Source organism: Macrotis lagotis, chromosome 3 (genome assembly GCF_037893015.1).
Source record: "Macrotis lagotis isolate mMagLag1 chromosome 3, bilby.v1.9.chrom.fasta, whole genome shotgun sequence".
NCBI classification, from domain to species: Eukaryota; Metazoa; Chordata; class Mammalia; order Peramelemorphia; family Peramelidae; genus Macrotis; species Macrotis lagotis.
This window is the reverse complement of record NC_133660.1, coordinates 24,425,912-24,432,163: the sequence shown is the minus strand read 5'-3', so window position 1 is coordinate 24,432,163 and position 6,252 is coordinate 24,425,912. Positions and strand designations below refer to the sequence as shown.

At 41.8% G+C, this 6,252-nt stretch overlaps 1 pseudogene; it reads left to right on the top strand.

The window, feature by feature from the left end:
* Positions 1–3,536: 3,536 nt before the first annotated feature.
* On the top strand, positions 3,537–4,370 carry LOC141516010 (small ribosomal subunit protein uS2 pseudogene; annotated as a pseudogene).
* Positions 4,371–6,252: the final 1,882 nt, after the last annotated feature.

Sequence of the window (6,252 nt, the reverse complement as noted above, 5' to 3'; positions counted from 1 at the left end):
ATAATATCCTGTAATAGAATTATTTGGAAATAATATTCATCATAAGAATATACTCTTAAATATAACACATAAAATAGACATACCTGTATACATATGCACATATGCCAGAGACACACATATACATACATACCCACAATATATATTTAAATATATATATATAACATACATGTATACCTATATACACACATGCATTTTCACATGTACAGGCATAAGATGCATATACATATGCCTATGCAATTATAGTATCTCTCTGGGTTCACTCTCTTCAGCCTAAATTAGCATTAGTACTTAAGTCCCCGTGGAGTGGTTACTCTGCTCCCAGAGTATTCTCTATCTTTGTGGCTATTATACTAATCTATACTTCAATATCTTTTCCCTTCAGCTAGCATTTCACTTAGTAGCAAAGGCTTTTATTCAAATAGCTCAGAAAGAATAGTAGTTACAAAGTATTTTTCAGAAAACCAAATGTGCCCTATCTTTACTAATCCACACATAATCTATGAAGGGAAGAAACGACACAAACATACCAAGTGGGGATATTGAGATATAACCCATGTATAGGAAACACACATGAATTCCAGCTTTGGAACTCCAAAATTTTGGGTCCTTTCTATTTTACAAAAATTCTCATAATGCTTCTAGTGGGGTAGGATGTTTCCTTTGAAGATGCCACATAATGTTCAGCCCTGCTGACTTCTTATCTATTTTATGTTAAAAAATGACTCTCCTTCTGTGGTTCAGGCTGGAAGTACAATGCCTCCTCCCCACCACTGGGGAGATTTAAAACTGCTTCTTTTCTAATTCGCTCCTCCCTGGGCAATTTAATAGCTCCCTGTTCCTACAGGCTGACCGCCTCAATGTCAAATTTAAGTAGACAACTGATTGGCATAGCCCATCTCAGCTCAGAACTCAGAGACTGACTAGTTTCAGTCTTCCTAGTAGCTAAGACTATAGGTATGACAAGGGGAAGCTAGGTGGTACAGTGGATTGAGCACTGACCTTGGAATAAGGAGGATGGGAGTTTGAATTCAACCTCTGACACTAGCTGTGAGACCTTGGACAAGTCAGTTAACCCTGATTTCCTTGCATCCAGGGCCATTTCCAGTCATCCTGATTCATATCTAGCTATTGGACCCAGATGTTCCTGGAGGAGAAAGCGAGGCTGACTTAGTACAGCCCCCTCACTCAAATTTAATTCATGTGCTCGTCATGGCAGAACATCCCCGATGGTGTGGTCTTCTTTGAAAATGAAGACACATATTATTATTGTTGTTGTTGTTGTTGTTGTTGTTGTTGTTATTATTAATTATTGGTGTATCACCTCATGTTTGACCTGTGTAGACTTCCTGCAGAATCTGATGTCTCCACTAAAGGGGTGAATTGGAGGGCTCAGATGGGCTTGCCTTCTGTGGAGCACTATGCCTCAATTTGAGGCACTTGGGCTGGGTCAACTGGCTGTTGTGCTAGTTGCCCTCATTAACTTTGTCTTCCACTTGACTAGTCTGCCCAGCCAATAGATGGCTGCCACATTGGCTTGGGTAGGCTCTTGTATTGCAAATACCTGGGTTGGACAGAGTATATTGCTTGGCCAGTGGATTTGGACTTTGATTCTATAAACTGGGCCAGATTGCTACTAGAGTCTCAGAGGGCACAGAATCACTATGGGATGGGCCAGTTTGCTTGGATACCTGGGTTGCTCTTTGATGTACAGTTATCACTGACTTAGCATGATATTAATTTGGAATGTTAGTGTACTCTTTTCAGCTAGAGTACCATTGTATACTATAAATAAAGGCAATAACCCTAAACTTCTGACTGGACTCTTCTCAGAAAAGAAGAGAGAGAAGCCAAGGTTCCAACATTTGTCACCTCCAAGTAAGAAGGTACTGCTCTCTCTAAGATCCCCAGTATATTCCTCTATAGAGAAGAGGAAAGTGCCATTTAAGTAAGTCCTTGGATGCCTTCCCCATTTGCTTTGGGAATTCTAATCTGTGCTTTCCAAAACTTTGAGTCTAACAACAAAATCCTGGAGTCAATGGGGCCAGGTCTACATCTCATCATGGGTAAATGGACCAAAGAGTGGACTTCTACATTTGGTTTGCATCTATATTCCCCTGCCACTACCAGTATTACTTGTATGCTATGACTAACTTTACCCCCAAACCCATGAGAATATAACATTTTTATTTCATTGTATTAAATTTGGGTTAGGGTAAGTCTTAATGGGACATTAGTTAATAATTTATGTAACCTTTAATTTTTTTGTTTTTCTTATTTGGTGTGTTACAGTTAATAAATCCTCTAATAAAAAAAACTATTATTTTATTAAAAGCTTTGACAGAGGAAGAGGAAGAATCAGCCTGGTGTGGTGGATAGAGAGCCAACCAGACCTGAGTTCTGGTCCTCTCTCTGACATACTGGTCTTGTGACCTTGGGTAAATTACTTAACCCCTTAGTATTCTGGGTTAATGTTTCTCATACTGCAGTCCAAGGAAACCTTTCAAAGGGCCTGTGAAGCTAAAATTAATTTTCAATTATGCTAATATGTAATATAATAAATATCTTTTTTGGGGATTCTCAATAATTTTTATGGATATAAGGAGGGTGCAGAGTCAAGACTGTGGAATACAGGCAGCAATTAAGTTGAAATTTTCCAATATTCCCCTTCAAAAATTTTAAAATCCTCATTTTAAAATTCCTCATATCAAATTTTGAAGTATTTAGAGACAGAAAAAAAGGTCAGAGTGAGATGTTTTTCCAGCATTAGACAGTTTATGAGGTTGGCAGGAAAGGTCTGTGACACCAGGGTGGGAGCAAGGACACAGCACACATGGCAGCAATGCCAAGAGTGGGCCTTGGAGGTATCAGTGACAGTATAAGCAGAAGCTCCAGGACTTCTTAGCTCAGAGGGTAGCAGGGTTGGTCAGCTGGTCAAAGATTACATGGAAGATCTTTTGTTGGTACTGGGTGCAACTGGTACTGATTGGTAACTCTATTCATACATAATTCTGAGTCACAGTTTCAGGGTAGAGAGGAGCACCTATGGTCAGTAACAAAGGAAGCATGAGCTCTGGACTCAGAGAGAAAGAGTAGCACTTAAGACTGCAAAAAGGTAGGGACCCTTTATTAGTAAAGACAAAAGTACAGACCAGGAGAGCAGTGACCATATCTTGTTCCAGATCACATCATCTTGAAAGTTCCAATAATTTGAAGACCTCCCCCCCAGAACTAACTCTGAAAACAGCTGCCAAAAATTTCTGAAGCTTGGGACAGTGTTTCACCTCAAAGTGTGCAGAGTCCAATTTTTACAAAAAGTACAATAGGCTGGGAAAATGAGCAAAGAAGAACAAAAAAGAAAAGAACTTGACCACAAAAAGATAATATGTGGCAGGGAAGACCAAAACATTAACTCAGAAGATGATAACAATGTGAAAACAGCTACAAACAAAGCTAATTGCTTTCCTTGCTGCCCAGAAGAGGGGTCCATACGGCATTGTTCATGGTTTCTATCATAACTTTCAAGGGAAACTTTCACAATGTCCAGAGCCCTGAATGTCTTGCAGATGAAGGAGGAGGATGTCCTCAAATTCCTTGCTGCAGGCACCCATTTGGGTGGCACCAATTTGGACTTCCAGATGGAACAGTATATCTACAAAAGGAAGAGTGACGGCATCTATATCATTAATTTGAAGAGAGCTTGGGAAAAGCTTCTGCTGGCAGCTTGTGCCATTGTTGCCATTGAAAATCCAGCTGATGCTAGTGTCATCTCATCCAGGAACACTGGCCAGAGAGCTGTTTTGAAATTTGCTGCTGCCACTGGCACCATACCTATTGCTGGACGCTTCACTCCGGGCACCTTCACTAACCAGATCCAGGCAGCTTTCAGGGAGCCTTGCCTCTTGGTGGTCACTGATCCTCATGCGGATCATCAGCCTTTGACTGAAGCATCATATGTTAACCTTCCAACCATTGCACTGTGCAACACAGACTCCCCACTTCACTATGTAGACATTGCCATTCCATGTAACAACAAGGGAGCTCACTCAGTGGGTCTGATGTGGTGGATGCTGGCCCATGGTACAATCTCCTGTGAGCACCCATGGGAGGTCATGCCTGATCTTTACTTCTACAGAGATCCAGAGGAGATTGAAAAGGAAGAGCAGGCTGCAGCTGAGAAGGCAGTGACAAAGGAGGAATTTCAGGGTGAATGGACTGCACCTGCCCCAGAATTCACTGCTGCTCAGCCAGAGGTGGCTGATTGGTCTGAGGGCATCCAGGTGCCATCTGTGCCCATTCAGCAGTTCCCTACTGAAGATTGGAGTGCTCAGCTGGCTACTGAGGACTGGTCTGCAGCTCCTACTGGCCACTGAATGGGTAGGAACTACCACAGAGTGGTCCTAAGTTTTACCCAGATGCTCTAATAGTGTTGGAAAAATGCAGATGGAAAATAAACATTGGTTTCTTAACAAAAATAAAAAGCTAATTGGAACAAGGCCAATAAGAATTTTTGAAATAGTTAAAGAGATGAGTCTAAGGAAAAATTGAGAAAAGAGTCATGCAAGAAAGACATGACAAAAGAATTAACATTTTGGTAAAAGGGGTACAAAATATTGAAGAAAATGATACTTTGGTAAAAGAAACACAAAATTCATTGAATAAAATAATTCTTTAAAAAGTAGATTAGTGGGGGTGGCTAGGTGGCTCAGTGGATAAAGCACTGGCCCTGGAGTTAGGAGTACCTGGGTTCAAATCTGGTCTCAAACATTTAATAATTACCTAGCTGTGAGGCCTTGGGCAAGCCACTTAACCCCATTTGCCTTGCAAAAACCTAAAAAAAAGTAGATTAGTCCAGGTGGAAAAGGAAGTCCTTTTCACTGAAGAAAAAGATTCCTTAAAAATTAGAACTGGTGGGGGTGGGGCTAGAAGGGTGGTGCCAAGGGTTTGAGTACAGCCTCTCTTAGGTGTTGTCTCCAAAATATTTCAAAAACCTTAAAATAATGACTTTAAATTTTCTAGAGACAGAACCCACAAAATGATCCAGTGAGGCAATTCTCCAGCCCAAGGTAACTTTGAAAATAGTGGGAAGATGGGGGTGGAGGGACGACATTCTGGACAGAGTGAAGGAGCTTCAGCCTCTGGGGAATAGCCCCAGGGTGACTGGGAGTGTTTCCTGACCTGCACCCTAAGAAACACCACGCACAACTTGAAAGACAAGCAGGGAGACCTCTGCCAGAGAGAGCATAAAGCCCAAGCTCTCAGTGCAGCCACAGCCCTCAGTGCAGCTGCAGTCCTTAGCAGCTCAGATCCCAGGAAACAGAAGCAGACTCATGGAGCTGTCCAGCAGGAGCTGCCTAGCAGCTGCTCTCTGAGATCTCAACCCATGTAAGGTAAGGGAGTGGAGGGAGACTGCTGAGGTCTGTCCTCTGTCCCTGGAATGGGACTCTGGTGCTTTGACCACATTCAGACCCTGGTTGCAGTCTAGGGCCCTCATAGAGCAGGGCTTCTCACAACCCCGGGACAAAGGGGTGCACTTATGGTCATTGAGCAAACCAGAAGAACAATCAGAGCCTCACACACTGAAGTCCTTGTGTGTGTATGTAGGGGGGTGTCCCAATAATACTCAAAAGCTCAGAAGCAACCCAGAACCAGGCACAGACTGGGGAAATAAGTAAACAGAAAAAAAGGAACCTGATTATAGACAACTACTTTGGTCTCATGGAATACCAAAATACTCAATCAGAAGGTGAGAAAGTCCAAGCTTCTGCATCTAAAGACTTCAGGAAATATAGACGTTGGGTTCAGACTAGGACAGAGATCAAAAAGATTTTGAAAATCAAGTAAGGGAGATAGGAGAAAAATTGGGAAAAGAAATAAGAGAGATGCAGAAAAAACATGAAAACCAAGTCAGGAGTTTAGTCAGGGAGATCCAAAAAATGCTGAAGAAAATAATATATTAAGAACTAGCTTAGGTCAAATGGATAATTCAGTTAAAAAAGTTATTGAGGAGAAAAATGCTTTTGGGGTGGCTAGGTGGCTCAGTGGATAAAGCACCAGCCCTGGAGTCAGGAATACCTGGGTTCAAATCCGGTCTCAGACACTTAATAATTACCTAGCTGTGTGGCCTTGGGCAAGTCACTTAACCCCATTTGCCTTGCAAAAAAAAAGCCAAACCAAAAATGCTTTAAAAAGCAGAATTGATCAGATGGAAAAGAGATAAGAAAGCTCTCTGAGGAAAACAAATCCTTCAGATGT